This window comes from Columba livia, chromosome 3, assembly GCF_036013475.1.
Source record: "Columba livia isolate bColLiv1 breed racing homer chromosome 3, bColLiv1.pat.W.v2, whole genome shotgun sequence".
NCBI lineage: Eukaryota > Metazoa > Chordata > Aves > Columbiformes > Columbidae > Columba > Columba livia.
In genome coordinates, this window is record NC_088604.1 from 22,030,813 (window position 1) to 22,056,267 (window position 25,455).

The window sequence follows — 25,455 nt, forward strand, 5'->3', positions numbered from 1 at the left end:
TAATGTTTTGAGTAGCTGAATGCAGAAGCACTTTGTGGGATTAAGTACTGCTTTAATTAATTAGTTTAGGAATTTGATAATGTTCTTTGTGGGGTCCTGCTGTGGTTCATTTAGAAGAATGCTGTTTGGTTGGTCTTCCCAATGGAGTATAAAGGACAGTGTGCCCAGAACACGACCACATGTCTCGTCTCTCTCCCTCCAAAAGAGATAGAACTCATTGGCTATTAGAGAAGTTAAGTTTCTTTGTATGTAAAAATGTTAGAGGAAATCAGAAGGACTGTGTACATGACTGTCCATGATTTAACAGCAACTGCCTATTTTTCCTAACATTCCTCTTGATCCTTGGGACTAATAGACCAGATACCTGTCTTGAAGTATACTTGCTATAATTCGTGGTATACAATATCCTGAGATAAAGTTAGGGGGGATTCTACCAGGTCTTCCCAACTGGTTCTTTGTAGCTAGCTTACATCTGATTTGGGCTACTTGGGAGATGTTAAAGGGGCACAGCAGGAGTCAGGCCCAATACCTAAATGTCTGTCTAACTGCAGAAATAGAAATAGTTATATGTGGTTGTGCAAGTTTGTGCAAGAATTGTGATAACCTACACAATAACGACTTCATTTTCCAAGCTTCTTTTCCTGCTGAATGTTGCAGATAAACCACTCTTTAGACTGTGATGAAATATAATGGCTAGTAATCATGCCAAAAGCAAGAATGGATCACTGTCATTTTACGTTTCAGGACTAATGAGAACTCTTTGGCAAACATATCTGTTCTTCCATAACTGAAAGATAGAATTGCAGGCTCTTTTATGACAAACTCAAATAATCCACGTTCACACCAAGCTCAGATTGCGGAGGTAGCACCCTTCAATTGCAGGGGCAAATGTACATTTGGATAGGAAAGGCAGAAAGTGAAATATAATTTTTGGTGAGAAAATCCTGGCTGCCCTGTTTTTTCTACACCTTGAAGAGAAAAGTTAAGAGAGGTTATTTCTTGATGCAGCACAGATGCATGCGTGCGTTATTCCCAACTGGTAAGCTTTTGTCACATGTTATTGCTTTGTGCCTTGTGAGCACTGCGCTTACAAATGCCTCAAGTATTTGAGGAATTTTAGCCACAGGGATAGATTCTTCATGCCAGAAAATCACTAATGTCCAGCTGTAGGTGGGTAGTCACCTCTGAGCCTAAAATTTAGCCTATTCACCTGCGCAAATGCAGAAACTCCGCCTTATTTTAACTTTTCTCCCCTTTGCATTGGTTCACTTGCTCTCATGTTCAGTTGTTAGCTCTCTGCCTGGTGGCTAGCACAATGGAGCCTGATTCCAGCTTGTGGCTTCTAGATACTATGGAAACAGAAATAAATATTTTTACCATTTTTCGTATTTCATATTATGTAAGTGCACTAGTAACAATGCATAGCACAGGGAATGCAGTAATTGAACGTGCTGTGCAGAGCTTACTCTTTGTTGCTTAGCAATTAAATGTATTCACACAGCAGCGGCACTGAAAAAAAATGCTAATAAAAGGTGACAAGTTATATCTCCAGAAAAAATTACACAATTAAGAAAAAAATCACTGACAAGATACAGGAGCAGCAGCAAATGGTACATACTGATAGATCTTGTCCCTCCTGAAGGCAAGATCTTCAGGTACTGGCCACTAGAGGGGCTGAGATGATGAGAATAGAAGGTATCCACATTTATAGCATGGGCTACAGACACACAGTTGTGCAAACATCATGGTAAGGCTTTTTGTTGTTGTTCTTGTTGTTGTTCCTTTATTATTTGTACATATTTTTCTCTGTGAAATGTCTAGAAACCTGTTCTGTTTTCTTTGTTTCATTTTTCTCCTTGGTGTTCAGGTTTGCAGATTTCTCACAGCATCTCTTTCAATCGAATTTCCGACTTTCCTAGCAGATCCTTGTGTCACAGTATAACATTTTATTTATATAACATGATGCAACCTATCCTGTTAACGTAAATAGATTTCTCTGTAAAACTGGTTCTTTAAGGATACCAGACTGCTTCATTTTTTTTATTAATTCGGAGCAAACATGAAGCAGAGGAACTGCATTGTAGGCTGCAGTTCTCAAAAAAGCCCAGCATTTAAAGACTCCTTTCTTTCTGGGATTTCTATGTTTAACCTTTTGCTCCTTCTCTCTCATCTTTAGTCTTCTTCCAAAATCCTTGTCACTTGTGTTGTGCTCAGGGAGTGCACCGCTTCTTGGACTGGTTAATACTTATTAAAACACTTTGCTGTAGATAAACATAGTCGTCAGGCTTATTTTAGAGCTTTTTCTGAACCGGCTTGACACATTGTTGCATGAAATTCTTTTCACTACGTTAAGATAGTCATTTATAGGCTGTAAGTAATTTCTCTTAAGTTGTTTATTAACGTCTGTGGTATTTAGCAAATATTTCCAGTTATGTGCAGGATTTCAGTACTTTTTCTTCTAGCAGTTCTTTTTGGGTTTTGTTGGTTTTTTTGGGGGTTTTTTTAGAGCTTTCCCTCATTAGATTTCTGCTCACCAAAGTGCTGATTTTGCACCTGACAGTCTGCCTGCACAGTGAATTGCAGGATCTGGGCCTGATTTTGATCTATTTATATTATAGTCCATTTCATTTTAACTGAATGCAAGAACTCATTTGGCCATACTTGCTTTAAGTGTTACCTCAGGTTGTGCCAAATCATCATCATTTGGAGTTTGGCGGGCTTTGCTGAAACTCCTGCATATTTGGTCAAGTGCTATTGAAGAATACTGCTATTTGTCAAAGAAAAGTAGCCAAACTCTCAGCTTGGTTCAACAACCCCAGTTCCCTGTCCTGTGCCTTTAGCAAATAAGATGGACCCTGAATCAGTGCAGATCAGATTGTATTCCGAGTAAATAAAATGAATCAAACTTCTTTTAATTCATTTACTATACCTCTTAAGAAATAAAAACGAAAACATACAGTAAAAATAATGATGACAAATCGGAACATTACTGGTCTTCTCTTCTCTGGCTTCTTTGTGAGTGTATTGATAGAGCAGTAATGGAGATAAATCTGCATACAGAGTAATGCTGTCATATGATACAATAACAAAAGGCTATTCAAATAGATTTTTTGAGCTACTCCACTTTATGTTCACTTCCTCTGTTATGTTTTTTTTTCTTAAAAGGAGCCTTTTAGTATGAGTTAAGCAGGCAGAAATTATCCCATACAGATGAAACTGGGCAAAATAGAAAGAGACTTGAAGAGCAACAGATCCTTGTGCTAAAATATCTTGTGTGTGTTTGGCTGTGATCTTTTTAATGAGGTGGTTTACAACTTGTTCAGGACATTGGATGAAACATCTGGAAAAGGAGAAATTTGAAACCACTGAGATGATTAAAACCCAAATTTCCCTAATTTCTCTCTTCCCTCTTCCTCCAACTCCAGTAAATGTTATAATGGCAAAAATTTTTTTTTTTTTTGACTTTGAGACAGTCAGTTTGATTTGTGAAATACTTTTCTCCAAAGGCTGCATTTTGAAAGCTATTTCCAAATGAACCTGTGCTATCTGAAAAATAACAGAAAGATTTCTTGCCCTAGCGATATTTTTTAGACGTATTTATGTATTCCTTCCTTCTTATGTTACCTGCAATGACATGCAAACATGTATGCATGTGTTTATATACATATGTGTGTGCACGTATATGATGGAATGTGAAAAAGCAGGTCCAGTATAGAAATGTCTACTTAAATGTCTGCCTGCAAATGCATGCGGTATGTTCTTTTTTAAGTAGCCTCCTCCTGGTAGTACCTTCTCTCAGATTCTCACCATGTAGTGTTCTGTAAATACCCTGTGAGAATGACTAGCAGGGAGGATGATCTTGCATAACAGGCAGCTGACTAATTTGGACCAGGAACATTGATCTACCATAACTGAAATAGTCTCAGGCTTGTTCTGATTTTGACATTTGAAGTTTTGGGATTACACTCGTGGATACTTCTGTAGCCTAGTCTCCCTAAGTAATTGTTCATATATTCTACCATTTTCAGGTAGAGCAAGAAAAGGATAGAATCTTCAAAATCTCATGGGCACATTTTATGTGCCACGTGTGTTCTTGACGCACAGAGAAGGCTATGTTACATTTTTGTAAATTGCCTCTACCCTGTACCACTTCTTTAGATATATACCATAATAGACCACGTTCTACATCTTTCTGAGCATTCTACCTTGTGCTCCATACTTTATTCACCTGTATGAGCAGTACACCTTGACCTAAGCTGTTCTTCTCTTTTATTGAATTAGAATAATTCAGGTTTTCATAAAGAGACCACCTCCAAAAACTTACTGTAATAATGAAAGTCCATGGTCCATCTCTCACCTGTATCTTCTTCAGTTTTGGACCACCCAAGCAAAGACTGGGACTGTGGGGTATGTTTCAGAGGTACAGAAATGGTGCCACTTCCGTGGCCACTGAGCCCACTGGTTTTTGAGTTGTTGATTTACATCAGTGCCGGGCGCTGCAAAGCCAGATCACTGCAAAGAGGCAGGACTTGCTCGAGAGCTGCTCTGTTCTGGGTCTGACGCCAAGGGATGAAGCTGAGCTTGCAAGGTGGAAATGTCTTTGAGCATAAGTGACTGCTAATCAGTAGAGCTGCTTTGGAGGTCAGCTCTAGTGTTTTCATTTGATTGATACCCAGTTCTTACCATGGGTGTTTATGCAGATTCAGTGCAATTGAGTAATATCTACGCGTATTTGCAAGCACATGCTGGAGTCCACTGGGCTCTTTCCTTACCACCACTGAGCTTACTCTTCACCCATGCTCTTGCACTTCTCTTAGAAGAGACCTTAAAAAACTTCAGATGCACTGTTTTACATGTGCTTCATAAATAGGCATACATCTTACATTCTTTGCTACCATGAAAATATGACTCATCACTGCAACTAATTTTGTTTTGAATAACAGAAAACTGGATCTGAATTCATACAGTAGGAAGAAGTCAGGGAAGAAATGACTGTGTAGTTTGCTGCTTTTGTTTTAAGCAATGAATCCTTTTTTTTTAAAAAAAAAAAACAAAAAACAACAAAAAGCTTCATGAAATATATACCCATTAACAAAAAGACCCCAAACCTAGAACTGCAAAATTTGTTGCCTCTGCTTCTGTTTATTTAGCTTTATATTCTTATTGCAATAACACATACTAAATGAGAAAAAAACACAGGAAAATAATAGGTTAAGAAATGAGTAGCCAGTTGTGCAGTTAAACTTTGTAGGAAAAGGACCATTCTTTTCTTTCTTCTTTTTCCCCCCAAATATGTCTTACTTATATTTATCAACTCAGCAGTTTTAGTCTTAAATTTGTTCCTATTAACTGCTTATACCTAACCTGAAGAATGGATACTTGTTTGAATCAAAATTTTCTTCCTCACTAACAAGCACCGGAAGAGAGTGCTGGGTAAAATTTAGAACAGTATTGTATAATAAATGAGTAATCTGAGAAAATTTAATGCATAGACAACAGTGTCTCCTTGCTGTACTGTTGCTCAGATACACAGCTTGTCTGAATCTAAATATATTGATTTATAAAAAGTGCAGATTTGGTGATACATATCCTGTGAGCCTGAAAAACAATGAACAGGAGAAATAATATTGATATAATTAGTTGCCTGTTTGAATAAGCACTTACAGTACAGTAAGCTACAGTGGAATTAAGCTTTTAAAATTACATTGTGGTACATGTTTTGGCCTGTGACTGGGAGAGAAGGGAGTTGAGACACATCTACTCGAAGGCTTTTTCCTGATGTGTGCAGAAGAGGAGCTCTTCTGTGAGAACAGCCTGGCACAGAGCCCACATCCCAGCAGTGGAGAGGATGAAGTTCGGCTTGCATATCATTATTTTTAAAGTGTGTGATTTGGTGCTCTTAGCATTGTCAGGCTCCTTAACAGTATCAGTATGTTGCTGGAGATATTTGTTAATTGATCAATAGAAAATGATAGCAGCTTCTTTGTTCAGTAAAGAAAGTCTTTGCAGCAGAAGGGATTATAAACATCCTCTTTGATAATCTCAGCATTTTAAAATTTTGTCTAACTTTGTATTAACTACTGATGCTGTTTGCTACTGAATATAGCTGTGTTTATCAAGATATTAGTTAGAAATACTTTGGCTGTCTGTTTCTTATGGGACACCAGTGGTAAAGAGTTCATGAACCCTTTGCCTTTGGAACCAGAATGAGTGTAGCCTTTGATCTGTGGCATTTTATGGATGCCGCAAAATTGGTCTGGCAGGCTTTGTGTTGGAGACCATTCGAATGAAGAGGTAGGTTTTGGAGAAAGCTTGGTTTTATTTTCAGCTGCTCAGAATTTGCAGAAGGTGAGGTGGCTGGGGCTCGCTCCCCCCAACTGGAAATCCCTGCCGAGAGGGCAGCGGCTCGGAGTGCTATTTGAGTACGTGCTGACCTGTGGATAAACGAAAGAAATACATTAGAGTTGCAATTATGCTATTTTAACAGCCGAGGGAATATTTGCCCTCTAGATGGAGCTGTCCACTTGTGTTACACCGGGGTTGGCTACAAGCGGAGGTGAACTCCTCCTGGAGGAGCCCTGCAGCCAGCGGCGCCGACACAAGACTAGCAGCGGGGAACAATTGCAAACTCTCCACTGCCTGTCTGACAGATATGGGTATGGTAGAATGGGCTGCAGGGCAGGTTTCCCTTTTAATATCAAAGACTCTTATCCTTGCTTCCATCCCTGGCTATTGTCTCGCAGGCTTTCTCTGCTCCCTCTTCTTGTTCACCACTTGCGGCTCACTTTGTCTCTTACATCTTCCAGGCCCTCAAAAGTTGCCATTTCCTCAGCATCTTCATTACCTCCTTAAATCTGTTTGCCAGCTGTGTTCTATTTGGTAATGGCTTTTTTATAGCTGTGTTTTCTTTACACTGTGTACTCAATTTCTATGATTGTGAATCTGCACTGTATTTGTCTGTGCTTTAGGTAAAATGAGGGCATGTCTTCTATGTGCGTTTAGCTTTGCTTAGAATGATTTCTAAAACCTAATTCATAGCTTTACAGGTCATTTGATCCCTAACTTGTATTAATTTGATCTGAACAAGGTCTGTATTTGTCTTAAATGTTGTCTCATTATAAATTATCCTGTTTATGGATTAACATACTCTGCTATATCTTATAATGCTGCAGCTGAACCCCTATATGAAGCCATATGTAGTGTGACTTGTCAGTTCCCGAGAAGCTGGGCTGTGAATTTTCATTGTACATTATATGTGTTCCCAAACAGAAGAAAATGTGTTTCTGTGCCAGCCAGCTTATAACATATTTTAAGTAGCATGATGTGACATTCTTAATAGTTCGTATACAGAGGTCACTTTATTTTTTTGGCATTTCTCCCAGGAAGGAAGACAGGAGCACAAGTTAGTAGGCAAGAGTAACAGAAAACAGCTTAAAAGTCAGAGTAGCACTTTACCAATAAAGATCAGCCTTTTGGTGTACTCTCCACAGTTACCCAGCTTTTATAAGCTTCCACTAAACTGCAATTCTGTTTTTGCTGAAACCTGGACACAAGTGAATTTAGTAAGACTTCAACAGAAGGAAAACGTTTTCCACATTCTCATTTACGTTGAAAAATTTTGAGCAGAGAATTGTTCAATACTATTAATACCACTTTCTATGACTTACATAGATATGGATGAATTCTGTTGAAAGCATAATTTAGTTGCCCTGCAACATGTTTGTCCTTGAAGACTGGAGATTTCACACAGTGAATTAAACTCTTTTAAAACTAAAAGCTGAGGCCTTTGAACTTGTAGGAAGTACCTTCCTCTCTCTTTAATGTACCTAAAGGGAAATTATGCATGAAAAAGTCACAACTGCTGATTTGTTGTTCAATGTGCCATTTAATGCATTGTCCAAAGTGTGTTATTCTGAGGGCTTACAGGAGAAGCTTTGTTTTACAACTGGGTTAAGACAGTAATGGTATGACAGACAGTAGTCTTACTTCTTACAGGTTGGAAATCTGATCTGAATATACCAACTAAAAACTGAGTATCAAGTGAAATTTGCATTTCTGATTTTTGGAAAGCTCCATCTGTGTTTTTTGGGGGTGTTGTCTGAGTACCTAGAATCATAGAATCATTTTGGTTGGAAAAGACCCTCAAGGTCATCGAGTCCAACACTGTCACTAAATCATGTCCCTAAGAATCTTAGCACCTTCAGGGATGGTGATTTGCCCACTTCCCCGGGCAGCCTGTTGCAATGCTTGACACCCCTTTCTGTGAAGAAATTGTTCCTAATATCCAATCTAAACCTGAGGCTGGCAATGCTCAAAGAGATTATGTGCAATTGAGTGCTGAAGGGACTATACATCCTGCCTCAGAGGCAAGAATAAGCCTCTGACAGCATTGTTTCTTTACAAACTATAGCTGTGGTTCAGTGTAATTGCTGCTGAAGGTTGCACATATTCTATCTGCATGTCCTGTTCCCAGTGAACACTCTGCCCTTCCTGAAAAAGAAGGGAAAAATTCTAAGTGAAACCTTCCCAAAAGACCTCATGGGGAGTATGAAGAGCAATATTGAGAACGTTCACCTAAGGGGATTGTCAGCAAAATCAGATACAGAGAAAACAAAGTGAAATAGCTGAACTGATAAAGAGTACATTGATCTACCTCCGTTAGGTATGTCACCTGGTGATTAAATGCAATTAGCTGTAAGGAGGTATTGAGGTGAAGGGAGGAAGAAAGGGTTACTTAGATGTAGGAGGAGCAGCGATCATGGCTCAGGCAGGTTTTAAAAATAACAGGCAATAACAGGGAGCAAAATCACCTGACATGCAGGGAGGATCTTAAGTAGGAAGTTACCTACAGTAAGAGAATAAAAGTAATAACTGTTTTTTTAGGAGCTGTTGAGGTCACAGCCACTGGACACAGTTTTATAAAACAGTGTTATGGCATACCAACTAACAGTGAATTCAGGAAACATTGTAAGCTCTAGCCAGTGTAACATTTATGTAAGAATACTGAAAGGAAGAATCATGCTGATTACTATAAGATAAAACAAAGCAAACAAAAAAATAGCTTTACTTATAGCTACTTCTTATTACAACAGATGGGGAACTTAATCAGGAAAGATGGACTTTTAATTTTTTAGAAGTGGGAAGATTTACAAAAATACTGAGTGTATTAAGCTGAATTTGGCTTGCTAATTCTCCAGCTAGTGCTTCTTGTCTGGCGTCCAGCACAGCGTTTTCTGGGGTTCGGCTTTGCACTGGTCAAGAGCAGAGGGCTGTTCCACACAGGCTGCTGAACCGGGGTCTAACGCAGCATTTCCACTGCAAGGCTTCTACTGCACTACTTGTCCTTATACACAGATGTGTAATAATGTGCCTCAGCCAAGAGTCTAAACTTAAAAAGATAAATGCAACACAGCTAAAAGGCTTATAAAGTGAAGAGATGGGGGGTTTTTTGTCTGAATAATTTTGGTGCATTTGGTGAATTTTAATGCTCATGGAAATGAAAGCTTTTATTGGAGGCAAAGCAAGTGTAGGCAGTAACCATAGTGACTTCTACACATATCAGCTTTGCCAGTGTGCTTCAGTTCTAGTCTGCAAAATCCTAGTTATCAAAAATTTGTAGGTTCTTATTGGGCAATTGCGATGAAGGGTTGATGCAGGGAGGGTTTTGTCCTTTGCATAAAAGACTAGAATGACAGGAACACAACAGTCTTTTGCCAAGTTTCTCGCTGAGGTCAAATCTAAATTATGAAAGCATCAAAGGTTGTCACTGTGAATATGAATGTTATTGCTGATGCTTTTCCTTTGCACGCTGGCAGGGTTAAAAAATCTACCAGTGATACCTGCATTTTTGTCATGTCATTCTCTGGCTCTAAGCCACACTTAAAGAAGAGACAGTTGACCAATGTGTAGAAATATGCTTTTCTGAGCTATTGCTAGAGGATTTTACTTCCTATTACTTACCACTGTTGATGAGTAGACTTGCACACATTGTCTTTCTGAAACAAACATGAAACTTAATAGAAATAATCTACTGAAATAATATTTCCACTATTTTGTTTATGTCAGAAATAATTTTGCTGTTTTTAGTGGTCATGCTAAACAGTCCTTTTGCTGCATATTATAGCTGCCAGTTTATGCTAGAAGCCTCTGGATTTAATCAAGCTAAAAGAAATGGATTAAAAGTTCTAGTACATGTCAGTTTGGGAACTTTTGGGGTGGGAGCAGGATTCTCTGAAAAAAGAATGTAGGCTGATAGAGGAGGACAAGATGTGACTGCTATTGTATGAATTTATTGTATATTTGGGTATTGAATATTGCAGTACAGAGTATTGTGTATAATTTCATTAAAGTATTCTGGGGTTTTTTTTATTACAAATATGCAGTTTCCCTGTCCCAGCCATGTCCCATGAATATGTATTTTCTCTACAAAAAATGAAGCATTAAATATAATATAATTTAGTTTCTAAAATAGAAGGCGAAGTTGCTGATAAAATAGGACACATAAAGATTGTGATAAGTCAACATACACTATTGATTATTTTGATGTGTGTAAATACATGCAGCTGTTTACCACTATTACTTTAAGTTAACATGCAAGATTGAAGAGAATTTGCATGGAAATTTATTTTTAATGCATATTGTGGGATCCAGTTTACCATGTTTCCTCCCACTACCACTGTACCATGTCTTTATATCTAGCTCAGATTTGGCACTACGGAAGAGTCATTTAAGTACTGTAGGTTTTTCTACCTTTGAAAAATCACCAGTGATCTGTTGATACTTGAAAGTTTGACAAAACGAGTATATTGTCAAGTCTTTCACATACTCAATATGAAATAGCGCCAAAAGAAAAGCCCTTCAAGACGTCTTTGTAAAACAGATAGTAAGAAGTGGTCTTTGCTTTGAAGACATCTGAATTTGTTTAAACAGAATAAAAAGTCTTTGTTTTCCTGATTCTGTTTCAAGTCAATTTGCTAAGGCATGGGTGTCTGTCTGAACTCAGTTTCCTTGGCATTTAATGTATTATTTTGAGATGCCCAAAAACAGCAACAAAAAATACTGAGCTCTATTTTTTTTTCCGCTAAGAGCTAAATCTTTCCATCTCACTTAACTAATGTATTGATTGACTTTATTGAGTCCATAACAGTTCTGAGTTTATGAACTGTGATGTCTGGAAATGGATTAGTGCCAGTGCCTATGAGATACGGCAAGAAGACAACAGTTTTGTTTCATGGCAACATTTGAGGTTACAGAACTTGACTTGGTTTCACCTTGCAAACAAAGTTTGTCATCTCATATCACCGTGTACCTGCCAGAACAAGGACCTGAATGTGATGTCAAACCTCATGATATGCTTTGACTCCAAATGGCCCAAACTCGGGAACGCCAGCTATTGCAGAGCTGCAAACATTTTCTATTGGGCTTACATGGTAGTTACGCTGGAGGTGCAAAGCATAGATTATAGGTGAAGCAGAATTTTGTTGACACACCAAACAATCAAGATAACATTGTTATTATTAGCGAAGAGCCGTGAAATGTTAACAAATATTTGTGGGCTATCTGTTTCTCCTGGCTATGACTTGGAGATGGTGCTTTCACTTGGAGCCCCAGGTGTAGGGTGTCTCCTTGGTGCTCACTGGCCCCTGAGAAAGCCTTGGAGCTGTCTGCACCTGCTGACATCTTTCTCTCTTCCACAAATCTTGTTTATCTGGTTTTGCTCTTCCCCATTTTTTCTCCTCAGTTTCTCCCACAAAGCCAAATCTCAAAGTCCCATTCTTTGTATTCCCTGGGCTAAAACTTCAGATCCCTCTTCAAGCAGAGGTTCAGTTTATATGTGAATAATTCATTTTTTCAGGTTTTATTTTACTTTTTTTTTTTTCTTTCTAAACCCAAAAATGATTAAACTCAATACAGAGATAAGTAGAGAAAATCTTACTGACCATTATTTCCAGTAATTCAGACTTAACAATTTAGTTGGGGTATTTTTGGCTTCAAACTGTATGACTGGGTAAGGCTCAACCAGGAGCTTGAACCTGGTAGTTTCAGTACTTACAAATATTGTGTTCTTTTTAATACCTGTGGCTAAATAGAAATGATAGCAAGCTTTTTGCAGTATGGATCTCACATGTGTGTAAAGGATGTTTTGCAGATGTTTGAATTCCCTCATATATCTGAGTGAACTATTCTTGGTTATTTACAGTGTTCTGTGCAAACATATGTTTACACAGACATAAAACCAAGGCATTTCAGTCTTTACCGTTGCTGTCTTCACATTTCATTTTTGTCACTCGTGGTCAATGAAGTAAAATATGAAAATGGAGGTTCCAGCTTCAGAAAATGTGCATCTGTTTTCCCTCTTGCACACAGCTGACACGGACATGTCATAAGCCTGTGGTCCTCTTGTGAAGTTTTTCTCTGAAATGCTGCTACTGATCACATTTACAGACTGACAACACAATTGTACTAGAAGACACACTAGGTTCTTCAGCTTGTCAAGGGAGAACACATTTGTGGGTTTGAGATTTAGCCAGAACATGATCATCCTTTGGCCATCTTGAAGTCCTACCTCTTTGCTATGTTTTTTTGCATAGTTTCTAGAGTGATTTCTTAGAGCAGCATCTTCACTTTTGTTGTAATAGCTACTGGGCATATTTCAGAGACACCAGGAATGTGTAAAGTCCAAAACCAAATAGGAAAAGATTGTCTCACAACATTTTTTAGTCTGGTTGAACTTAGAAAATCAGGGAAGCAGAAGGCAAAGCCAGGAACATAGGATTGCAAGTGAAAGAACTGTTTGACATGGGACGTAGGTCAGAAGACAAAAAGGTAGAAAGATAAAAGCCGGTCATTTGTCACAAGTCACTGGTACCTGTTTTTACTCAAAACAAGGAAGGGTCAGAAAGTCTACACTGACATTCTCAGAGCAGTGATTTCTGAGGCAGTGTTACCTGAGAAAAATATTTGCAGCTTTGGTAAAAATAATGCCTCTGTTATAAAGTTTGTTACAATTTAACAGTGCAAAGTTGAGACACTTCTCAACTACCTTAAGCTTACACATCTCCACAGGGAGAGTAAGCGTTTACTGTTTATTTTTCTTTTCCAATAAGCTTTTTGAGATACCAAGTTCTTGGGTATATTCTGAAAATGCAACTGCAGTGAAAAGCACCAGCCGCTCTGAAAAGGAAGAAATAAAGGGTAGGCTATTAAGAGACTCTAAATTAAGCCCTCTGGAAATGCTGGTAAGAATAAAAAAAGTGAACTTTTAAATAAAATGTTATTGTCTTTAAAAGAAGGCATCAATGGAAAATGCTTTTTTATGTTATTGTTGGTATTGTTGTAGGATTGTCTTTCTCTTTGTTGTTATTATTACCATTCTTCAACACTTGCATTTAAGGATAGCCAGCAGTTTTTGAAGTCTTGCCTCTAAATGAGAGAGGAATTGTTGTTCACAGTTGCATCTTCCACCTTGGTAATATCAGAATATAAATAATTTCTGACATCTTTTTATGTGTCACAGGTTTATGACCATAGCATAGCTTTGCTGGTCAATGTTAGGACTATTTCATAGGAAGCAAAGTATCTGTCTGCCAATGGGAGTGTTTTGTCACAACAGCTATAATGTATAGGGAATCCTGATGTGAAATTGCCTAAGAATCGGATTTGTAGGCTATGAGGGGGAAGCCTGCCAACCACCTAACCTTTGGCTCTTTCTACCAGGCATCCTACAGTATTGAGGCCTATGGTGGAAGAGGGTATTTAGTTACTACTTAGGTTAAAGAATATTTTGCACAAACCTTTGGGCCATTTATGTTTCAACACAGCTCTCAAAGCAGTGGGGAGTTCCACGGATTAGTAAAATGCATAGTTTCAAAGGCAGAATGACATCAGACAGAACATTTTATCCATTTCCACCAATCTCCCAAACAATAGTGATTTATTTAGGAGAGTGACTGGATGGAAACCACGGTCATCCCTTATCGATCAATACCTGAGCTAACCAGGCTTTAAAAAACAAAGAAAATCCCCCCCTTAAAAAAAAATCTAAATGATTCTGATCTCAATTATTTAAATATTGATATGGAAATGAAAATTATGTGTTTTCCCATCAGAACATGTCACTTTTTATTTGCTAGATTTTTTTTACACCTGTATTCTTAATGAAGTGTGAAATTAAAATGAACATTCATGTTTTCTTTGGATTACCAGCGCTGCAGCTGGTAGTACAGATATAAGCCTGTGAACAGAGTCTTTCTCTGATTGTTTTACCCATTAAGTAATAATTTATTGTGATTATTTTTCTTAAGAATTTGTTTAGGAATGATATCGACAATAGATATTGCTAGTTTTTTGTTGGGTAATGGGATTCTGACAAGTAATTAAGAACTGCAGATAATTCTTCATCATTATTATATTATGACAAATTACATTTGGCCTGATGAGGCTGAAATCCCCCTTTGGAGTTTTCCGTGGTCTTGTTGAAAAGCAATAGTGATGAATCTCAGAGGGATTTAAGGAAGAATTTTTGCTTAAGTACAGCAAAGTGATGCATCTTGTGGTGATGTCCATCCACTCTGTCCTGTCAAGTTCAAGAGATTTTATATACGAGTAGATCTGGCTTAAAGAAGAAGGATGCACTTTTTAGCCCTTTGCATTTCTGATTCTGGCTGCAAAGATTAGAAAGGACAGCAGACTAAAATTTCTATGTCCAAGACCCTTGCCTAATTTTCCTGTTAGTTTGCTGAAGAAACGAGTGAAGGTGCAAGTTCTTATAAGGCTTTTTGTTGTCTCAGTGTGCATGATCCATGTTAATCAGCACATACAATGTGCAGTAACTATTTTCCTACTCTGTTTCTGAAAAAGGATGGTATGTCAGAATTAACTTTTTATTTGTATTCATTGTTGGTTGCTTGCAGTTTGAAAGGAAGGCATTGCTATATTTTTATCCTAGTTTTTGTTGGTTTCCTCTTCCCCCAGTAAGTATTATAAGGTGCAGTGACACTTACTGGAGATGGCAGGGTTTCTCACTACTAGAATCAGCAGACAAAGCAGATTTAACTAAAGCAGTTCCTTCCATCTCTACTTTAAAGAGACTTTCTACTAACATATCAGTAGGTGTTTTAGAAGGTAGCATCTTTCTGTCTCCACCCCTTCAGAAAGAAGTTTTCAGTAATCCATTGGTGGTTTATGACTTGGGTTTCAATTCTAATCAGTGGAAGGTCTAGACACTTTAAAGAAGATTCAGTCTGCTTATTCTCTGCCCAGGAATGTGCAGATTTATGGACTGGCCCTAATGCCTGGTGAGACTTAGTTTCCAGTATGCTGGAAAGAATAAGCCAAATAAAAAGAAGTCTAGTGGGCATTTTAGAGCTTGTCTAAAGACATTTGGACTTATTTTTAGGATTTCATGGTCTGTTTGTTTGTTCGGGGTTTTTTTTTTGTTGTTTTTATGATCCCAAATGTAAAACAAAGACATTAAGAGGACTAGAATATTCTGTTGTATGGTCTATAGTTTTGTCAGATGTCCACTGCTTGCTTAACATTAGATGTTGTGGTTTATGACAGTCTCCCCTTGGTGCCAAAGTCTTCTATTTCGTGACCTATGACAGAACCTGAGGGGATGGCAGGAAGATGTGCCAGGGGAGGTTTAGGTTGGACATTAGGAAAAGGTTCTTACCCAGAGGGTGGTGGAGCACTGGAACAGGCTCCCCAGGGAGGTGTCACAGCCCCAAGCCTGACAGTGTTCAAGAAGAGACTTGGACAACACCCTCAGACACATGGTGTGAACTGTGGAATTGTCCTGTGCGGGGACAGGAGTTGGACTCGATGATCCTTGTAGGTTCCTTCCAACTCCGGACATTCTATGATTCTATGATCTTATGAAATACCACAGCTTTCCTTTCACTAGATCAACTCATCCTTTCAGTATAATCCTTCAGGCCATTCTTGAGACAGGAGTATGTTTAAGGTGTTTTCTCACAGTAAAGCCCTACACAAATGGGAACTGTTTGGGAATGCTAGTCCATTCTCTTTAGCATTATCTCTTATAAAGCCTAGAGACCTTTAGTCAAAGACCAGAACCATCAGGGCATCTTCCACTGGACTATGTTTAACATCCTCTCTGCATGGGAAAGCTGTGCTTGCTTTAGGCTCATTACTATGTGCTTGGTAAGCTCAAAACTAAGCTAAGGAAGGGTGGTGACATCCTTTGGCTCAGATGCTGAAAAATATATTGTTTTAAGAAAATGCATAAGAAAACTCATGCTTTCCTACTGTGCCCTGAAACAGCCTTAAAAGTTTTTATACATTAACAAGAAAATCTGACATTTGGCGTTTCCCAAAGCAGGACTGAATTTGATGGAGCAGTGATGAATATTCTTTTTAGCTGTTTTCTGCCCCTTTTTTTCTTCATTCAAATTTCATCATCTTTCATCTAGCCAAGAGAGAAACTTCTGGACCATCAATCTCAGTTACACTCACACATGCTTCCACTTTCTAACTGTTTCTTGTGTTATCTTTGTCTTTTGTCATGGAAACACACAGAAAATATTTATGCCATCTGGACACACAGAGTATATGCTTTTCTACTTCCACCTGGTACTGAAATGAAGGGGTTGTGATCCCCAGAGTCAAGACTACACTTATGTCTTTGTCTAGACAGCATATTTAAGGAGATCAGCTAGTGTTATCTGGAAGATGGGCACAGGAGGGATGGAGGGAGAAGGAAAACACCTGCTCATGTCTAAATGGCTATTCAGGGCTCTGGTGTTCTCCATTGTTTTCCGTCTCTGAGGAAGGAGTTCTTTATGGTGCTTTTAGGAAACCCATTGACTTCTCTGCTCTGACATCATAGCTGCACCTTGGAGGCACGGGTGCTGTGCTCACATTTTGCTTTCACCTCGTCTAGACCTGATGTGAGTCACTGTAGTAGTAGCCAACTCTGAAAGAGTTGCTTTTGTTATTAAGATTTGCACTGGTTGCCTTGGGGACCTTTCCTACATGCAATACAGATGTTCAGTAAAGGGTGGGCCCTGCCACAAAGACACTGGGGTAAATGCAAGGTTTAACAAGGGCTGCCTACAATGGAGGGGCTGGATTTTAAGAAGTGTTGTGATGGAACGACCTCAGTGGAAATGTATATGAAGTCCTCTCGGTTTTTGCACTTTTAAGCTTTAAAGTTTTCTACCCTGAAGCCCCAGCTTGACTGGCGCTCTGGTGAACATTCTCCAAATGCTAGAGTGGATGGATCCTAATGTTATTCCTTTCGGTCTGTGTATTAACAAGTTGTTTAGATGCAGCTCAGTCTGTTCAATGCAGGAGTATGTAACCAAGATTGTGGAGATCCTGTTGAAAAATACCCTGAGGTCTTTTTTTTTTGAAACTGGGGACCTTCTTTTGAAGTTATTACCAACTCCTACAAGGAAAAATATTAAATACAAAGTTCTTAAGCAATTTGCTTTAGCCAGTAGGCACAACCGAGTCCTTTGGGGAAAAGATGGGGAAGCAAGTGAACCCTATATCACCTTTAACTCTCCTCAAATCTCTATGTGTTAAAGCAGGCAGATGGAAACTAATTTCAGTTTACTGTATCGTAACATTTCTCAAATATGTATCTTTAAAGAAATTATTTTTCTTAAGAAAACACTGATCTGAGAAATGAAATCCATGCAGCTAGAGCATGAAGTAAACCAGTCTAGCAGACTGGATTTCAAACAGTCTGAGGATATTTTGTTACAGAGTTCATATTCCAAGCTACTGTGACAAGCAGTTGCTAATTCTAAAAATATTCAGTAAGAGTGTGCTAATTTGTGTGCATCATTGAAGCTCTGGTCCTTTTTGCTGTCAATATATATTTTGCATTTGCAAGGAAAGAGGATATACAGTCTTTATTGTTTGTTAAAAAGAAACTGACAGCTACACTTCTTAACTGAGAGTGATTTTGTTCACATCTGCCAGTATCCTTGTGAGTACAGAAGGCATTTGAAAAGGTGCCACTGCTATGTGGCTGTGTTTTATTTGCCTTCACCATCTCTCTAGGATTTTTTTCTTTTCAGTTTTAGGTGTTTTTATTTAATGAGCTTCGCCAGACAGGTTTAATGCTTCTCTTAATTTTCAACCTTTTAGATGATTATGCAGGATTCATGATATCACATCAGCAGAAGCTGCTGTAGATTGATGGGACCCCATCAACCACCCTGCCCACTCAATATTATAAAGATTTGTGTCGTCAGTGGTCATGACGTTTAGTAGGAAGTTGCCCATTTATGGATACTAGAGCAAATGATATCATCACAATAGGTGGCTCCTGTCTAAATAGGATCATTTGTGAAATGAGATTACAGGCATTTATCTGGGAAACAGGAGACAGAGGCACCTGCTTTATGTAATTGATATCCTGGGGAATTATTGTGTACAATAATCAAGAAAAATCTTCATTTCTAATTCTATTATATGAGAAAAAAACCCTCCGTTTTTTCCTGCCTGCTTAAAACAAACCCCACTTCCACATGGAATAAGCTCCAGACCATGTTTTCTATTATGCTTGAATATATGGGACATGCATTGCAATCCTATGCTTGCCACACTGCTGCAGTATACTTGTTTTGCAGAGCTCTGTAGCAGGCTAGTCAAAGCTGTGACTAACCAGACCCTTGGATACATACTCTAATCTCTGGCCTTTATTTTTACAATGCATTTGATTTGTTCCTTGGTCGTACATTTTTTCTGATTTGTGAGAAGCTTCATGCTCTGTGTTTGGATGCTGACTGCAATACAGCAATAGTCTTTCATACGGTAAGTCAAAGATGACTCATTTCTTACTCTTGTGCCTTGAATTTATACTTTCTGCAACACCATCTCATCAGGTAGAAAATTATGTGTTAATTAACATCGAAGTAGTTAATTTTCAACAGATGCTCTTCCTTCCCTCCCCCCAGTACTTTGCACCATGTATTTTTCTCCTCATGAAAGCAATAGGTTTGAACTGTCATTAAGTAAAATGCTTTAGCTCTGTTATTTTTAATAATATTGCCAACACAGGTTGTCCTATTCTTTAATTTCAACAATAAAAAAGAAAATAGATCTCACACACACAGATTTGGCATTTAACATGTGATGCTAGAATACGATAAGTTCAGTTCAATATTAACCTTTATTACAGCAAACACAATTGGAAAGGCAAGAATCTTTCTGGGGATTTATACTTCAGATAAAGTAGAAGGGGTTTGGTTTTCATTTGAGTACAAATGTAATACAGACAAATACATCCAGTTACAAGAGCCTTTATTTTATGTGAAAGCAGAGGAGAGAAAATGCCTTACAAAAAGACAGTTTTCTTTGTAATGCAGCATGCAGAAGAAGATTCAGTAGTACCCCTTATCGAGTGCACTACATGAGATAAGAGCAAAAAACCCCACATGTTTGCTGCACAGTGATAGGAGCCTTTACATTATAGAAATGTTGCTAACAAAAATGCTATTGAACAGAAATATTCTTTAAAGAGCTTTAAAAAAGTGCTGTGATGACACACATAGTATGCACTCTTGCAGATAGCTGACATGAGTTGTACAGTAAGGGTTAAGATTTGATCTAAGAATATTTTAGAGAAACCTACCTTTAAGCAGAGGTCTGAAGGATCACTGGGTTACTGGGTCTCCCTTAGCAAGATTCATTCAGTCCTGATTTTAGAATCGACAACTTTGCAGCAAGTGAGCAGCGTTCAGGTGGCTTGAAATGTTTGAGTGTGGGAAGAATTCTCTATATTTATTTTTCTCCAAATGTCTTAAACTTCTCAACAGTGGAGATTTGAGTTTGTTTTGTTTTGTTTTTTTCCATGAGTATTAGCCTTCTAGTTTTGGACATGTCTATTAAAAAAATTGGTATTCACCAGTATAGGTTTCTGATGTTTGAGTGAAAAAGCTCACTCTTTAAAAGTTTATGCAGGAACGAAGCCAAAAAGGGGAAAAAAAATAAGTGAGGTCTATGTGAAATGAGAACAAAGGTACAGGCTGGCTGTCATCAGTCCACAAGTTGTAATTACTGTTGCTTTTTCACGACTGTGGAGAAGTTTGAAAGTTTGATTTCTGTAGTACTGATGTGATTATTTTACAGGCATGCATTATTATCAGCTCTTGCATTTGCTCATAATGGGTTCGTGGATTCATATCTGTCATGTTTCCCTGTCATTTGAGAAAGCCTACATCCTTTTATTTAGCAACAAGTGATCTACATGATCACATAGTGCCCAGTGCAGTACATTTTAAAAGTATCTTCTGAAAAGTGAAAACAGTTAAACAATATTTACTAGGTGTTTAAAATCTGTGTGTTTAGCAAAGTTGGTTCCTGCTGGCATCCTTTTTTGAATGAAGCACACTGTCTAAAAATGCTGGAAGGCATGTGAAGGTGCTTCAGCACATGAGCATATTAAACAGCATCACTCTGCCCGACATTATCCTTTGCTTTTGAACAAAAAAAAAAAGCAGAATAAAGGCTATCTTGTTCTAATAACTGCATAATTAGACCTGCTAAATATGTTTCAGGGAAGTTATTTCACTGTAAAAGCCTCTTAATGTGATCTAGAAATTGAAGACATCTCCACCCTTTATGCATGTTAAGAAAAAGCTGAAGGAAAGTGGCATATACTGAATGCAGCGGCCAAATTACCTGCTCTGTAATTCAGGCATGCAACTGTTATGTAGTTTAGCTGATCAAATTTCAAACATTGAGCAGTTTGCAGGGTGCATCTTTTGAAGAATAAGCATAAATTATTATGTAATCATTGCTTTTTGTAGACACTTACTATTTTTAAATTTTATTTTCAAAGAAATTGCATTAATACTTTTCTACCAGTTTTGCATCTCTCTCGTAGTTTCCCACTAAAGGAAATTTTAAAATTATATATCCAGGAGTTGTACAACTCTGTAACATAGATTGCATCATATTAGTTACGCTCCATAAATTTTCCTCATTATTTGTTGCATTCTATTGTTGCCAATATGTTAGAAATCTCAGCCTTATTTTTCTGAAAACTTTTTGATCTTTATATATGGAGTTCTTTTTCTTAGATACTTAATTTTGTGTTCTTGGCTTCATTATTGCCCTAAGTTTATATAGTTAAATCATTTGTTTCTGTGTTTGAGGATGAGCTGAGGCGTATCAGGGAAAATAATGAATAACTGGACTTCTGTACATGCAAGTTTTGTGAGTGTTGTATAAATGAGATCAGATAGATGTCTCTGATGTGAATATAAAGTGAGTTAAGTGTGCACACAAAGGAAAGAATATGGAATATGCACTTCCATGTTTCCTAGTTGCTATCAAAAATAAAATCCTAATAAATTGTTCTGTAGTAGCAAAGAAAATTAGCTGGCTTTTTACACTCATTTTAAAAGGCAGCTCTGTTCACTGATAAGAGTTCAGTATAACACAGGTTCTGTGAGTGCCAGCTTCATTTTCTTTGAATACCACAGGCAATACATTTTTTCTTTTTGTATGTACTTCAAAAAATCTGCCCAAGGTCAGTGTAAAGGGCTGGAGTATGTACAAAACCACACATCCTTGCCTGGCAAACCAATAGCTAAATCAAACTGAATTGCTTTTAGTTTCTCATTGTGTAATATAAAATATTCATACCTGCAACAATGAATGATTTGCATGGATTGGTCCAATACGAATTATATCTGTCATATAATTTAATTGTCTTTGACAGATGTGCTTGCAAAATTGATGTTAAAGCCTGAAAATCATACAGGACAGTGTGTATGCCAGCAAAGCATACAGAAAGCAGTGAAGTAGTTCTGCTTAGCAAGCTATTAATTCCTCTTGGCAGTACATTACCAAGGTACAAATAGGGTAACAAGTCTGTTACTGTCAGACAACCCGCATAGTAGAGCATTTAGTGATATATAGAGAAAACCACATAGTAGTTCATAGATTTCTTTCCTGAAGGAAAGTGAAACTGCATCACAGTCACCATTACCATCTTAAGAGAAACAGCGTGCAATTAATAAATGTTACTGCAGTGTTTGTGGTAGAAATAATTACTTGCGGTATCAGAGTAAAGGATTTAAAGGTGACCATTGCCCATTAAAAGAAAGTGAGAAAGAGATCCAAAGCAGAAAATCACTTAAGGATCATGTATTTCCATGCAATTTCTGAGAAAGGCATTGGTTTTTATCAGGTTCAAGTTTTAGCTGATCTCTATAGTAGTGTGTTGTGAAAACAATCATGTGTTGTCTGTCCTCCCAGTTCTTCACTCTGTCTTGATACGACAGCAACAACATCCTTTACAAATTTCTGTTCATTTTCTAGGTGACTTGCCATCATCAAATCCTTGGTATCTATGGCTCGAACACGCTTCTGCTGAAGCTGATGGCAAAACACTTACTGGCTTAACTGGGATCATGATAAGGGCAGCCCACCTTTTAATAATACAGGCCAGAAAATATCAGGCTGCTTTTTCACTTGTCAGATCCAGGTAGTGTTCCTGCGGGCAGAAATCTCTCAGCAGGTCACGAAGAGGAAGAGCTCTCCAGACCTCGTGTGCTTTACCTGCCGAGAGAGGAGTGGCAAGGGCAGGCCACGCACGTCAAGATAAATATTCCTGTAGCACAGAGCAGGCGATGGCATCGCTGGTGAGCGGGTGGCCCGGGGCAGGCAGCGTACAGGCCGTGCAGCCGGCAGCACCGTGCCTCTCTCTAGCACCATCCCTATGTGTAGCATCGTCCCTATATGTAGCACCATATCTAGCTGTGTAGCACTGCACCCCTGCTGCCAGGACCCCAGTGGAGTCCTGGGCTTTGAATGCAGAGGATCAAAAAGGAAAACAGGTGTTGCTGATCAGATGTTAATTCAGCACACAGCCATGGCAACTCACTCACTGTGGCTTCCTATCTACATGGTGACAAGGAAACCCAAACGGAGGTAGTTCATCTCCTATAGAAATTTTTCTGTGAGGTTGGAGGGGGCGATGAGCTTGACAGTGCTTTGAGCGATGTCAGGTGTTCAGATGTTCTTGTTTGTGAGGGAATCAGGCTTTCCGTGGCAAGTGCTTGTTCTTAGAAAGCCCTTCTTTGTGCTGGCTCACTCCTTTTAGAGACGAGGCCTGGGTTAAACACCCCAAGTCTCACGTCCCTCATTGTTCACATCAGCTGCATGGCTAAGAGAGGGCACAGAATTTGGGGGCTATTCTGCACATTTCTCCTGAGGTGATTTTTTAATCCCAGTTTTCTTCATGAATTTTTAGTGCTATGAATTTTACCAATACATCTTTAAGTGGAGTTTTGTCATTATGGCAGTCATTCTTGAATCTGTTTTATTTTCCTTCCCCCTGCCCAACTGCTGGTAGAGTAACAGGCAAGAACTAAAAGAAATTAAAGGCATATTTTTTCTGTTCACTCGATGTGTTTGACAGCATTTCGTATCTATTCAGCCTCACTGTTTCCTCAGTGCAGTCATTTGGCTTCTTCCCATTTGTGCAGGCTTAGCAGCAGCTGAAAGGAGAAAACATCTTAAACCAAGAGGAATAATACTGTAGTGTCATAAAGATTGGCAGGATAAGTAGCTGAATCTCATAGGGACTCTTGCTTTTATTGATTATGTGGAGTCAATGGTATTTTTGTTATAAATATGTAGTCTGTATACATCTTGATAGACTTAGTAAAAGATAAAATTATACCTTACAATTAGACAATTAATTTGCGCAATTGCTCTGAACTGCCTTCTAAGCATTTATGTCCCCCACATTTTAACCAAAGTTGTGGCACCATCTCATTGTTCCGTTAGCAGATCCACATCCTGCCCACGGACACTTGCTCTTCCCCACTCCCTGCCTCAAGTGTGCCCAGGTGTGCTGACTTGGCGCTTTCTGTGGCCACACTCCAAACCACAGCTTTGATGACACTGGCTTTTTCAAAAACACACAGATACAAGCTAAACAGGCCTTTTTTTTTTTTTTTTTCCTGCTCTTTTCCTGTGTGTGTGTGTAGTTCTGTTTTCTTTGAATGCACCGTTTCACAGTTTGGTTTCAAAGCACACCAGATAACTTGTTGATTAGCATGGCTTTTGAGGTTGATACAGGAAAAGATCTGGACCTAGGAGCAAGACTAAGTTCTAGTAAGAACCTCTTAAATCAGATCTACAGCTAAAGTAATATTAACAAGCTTAGTTTGCCTGATCTAAATGTTGGATTCCTAAAACAGATTGAATTATTAACAAAGGGAGAAGTATCTGCAAGGTTTTTGCAACTGATGTTGATACAGTGTTTCTCTTCAATATTACAACATTACTGCAGAATAGGATGGCTGGGTTATCGGTATAATTTCCATTCTAGGAGCATCTATAAAGCAAATGAAGGCTGAGGAATTCATGGAACTAAGCACTGTCTGAGTAAGACCTTGTTTTTATAGCAGGAAGCAAAGATTAACCCCTGTCCTTAGTGTTCACACTGCAGCTGTCAAAATGTGTTCAGTTTGGCGATGAAACAGATAAAATCCAAATATGAGATAGTGAGTTAAAAATACCAGCAAGCTTACTTAGGTATAACTTTTTTTGATGTAATATGTGGTGGAGAAATCGGATAGCATAGGACACTTTGCAGCAACACTATGTAGCTGCATTTTGTAGTCTTCTGGATGTTCTTGAGTTTTCCTGCACAGACACCACAAGAAGGCAGTTCCATGGCCATGCTCTAAAATCCTGTAGATTTTGGTGCAGTTCAGACCTTTGTGGAGCTTCATGGAATAAAATTTGCATGGTTCTTACTGTATTCATGTCAATTTTAGCATCGTGTCTTATAGTGCAATGTATGCCTTATAAAGAAAGCAGTAGTGGGAACAGTTTGGGTGCACTCTAGATGAAAATGAGTATGAGCTTCCCCTTGGTTTTAGAGGGGTCTGGGTTAAGACCCTGTGGGAAAGGGAAGTGCTTTCTGCCATGGGAAATTCCCTTTTCCAGGACATAGCATCTCAGCTTTTGTGTTTGGTCTCCCTTGGAGCTAGTTTTAATACTGCTTTGATGGATGCCTCATGTTCTGTTGTGCTGCAAGTGCCTGCTTCTTATCATTCTCATGATTCCCAGACAGGACAAAGCTGTCTAGACACTAACTGCTTTATATTAAACCCCTCAGTGTCTGATCAGAGCATGGGGGTTTACGGGTAAGTCTGTCCTTCAGTAAGCAAGAGCAGATAAGTACTTATCATCAAATCATAGAATGTCCTGAGTTGGAAGGGACCCACAGGGATCATTGAGTCCAACTCATGTGCTCGCATATGACAACCCCAGAATTTACACCTTGTGTCTGAGGGCGTTGTCCAAACGCTTCTTGAATATTGTCAGGTCCTGTCCACCTCCCCAGGGAGCCTGTTCCAGTGCTCCACCACCCTCAAGGTGATCAACCTTCTCCTAATGTCCAACCTAAGCATCCCTTGGCACACCTTCCTGCCATTCCCTTGGGTTGTCATT

At 38.6% G+C, this 25,455-nt stretch overlaps 1 protein-coding gene across 16 annotated transcripts in view; it reads left to right on the plus strand.

Moving 5' to 3' along the window:
• DLGAP2 (DLG associated protein 2) overlaps positions 1-25,455 on the plus strand; it is a 468,772-nt gene that overhangs the window by 118,232 nt on the left and 325,085 nt on the right. For 5 of the 16 annotated variants that reach the window (XM_021293532.2, XM_065056027.1, XM_065056026.1 and 2 more), the window contains exon 1: positions 18,363-18,789. The exons of 7 other annotated variants lie outside the window; for them this stretch is intronic. The gene's annotated coding sequence lies outside the window, so the exon portion shown is untranslated. Of the gene's footprint in view, positions 1-1,561; positions 1,748-18,360; positions 18,790-25,455 lie in introns of those variants that run through there. 4 more of the 16 variants (XM_065056025.1, XM_065056029.1, XM_021293529.2 and 1 more) reach the window with 3 other exon arrangements.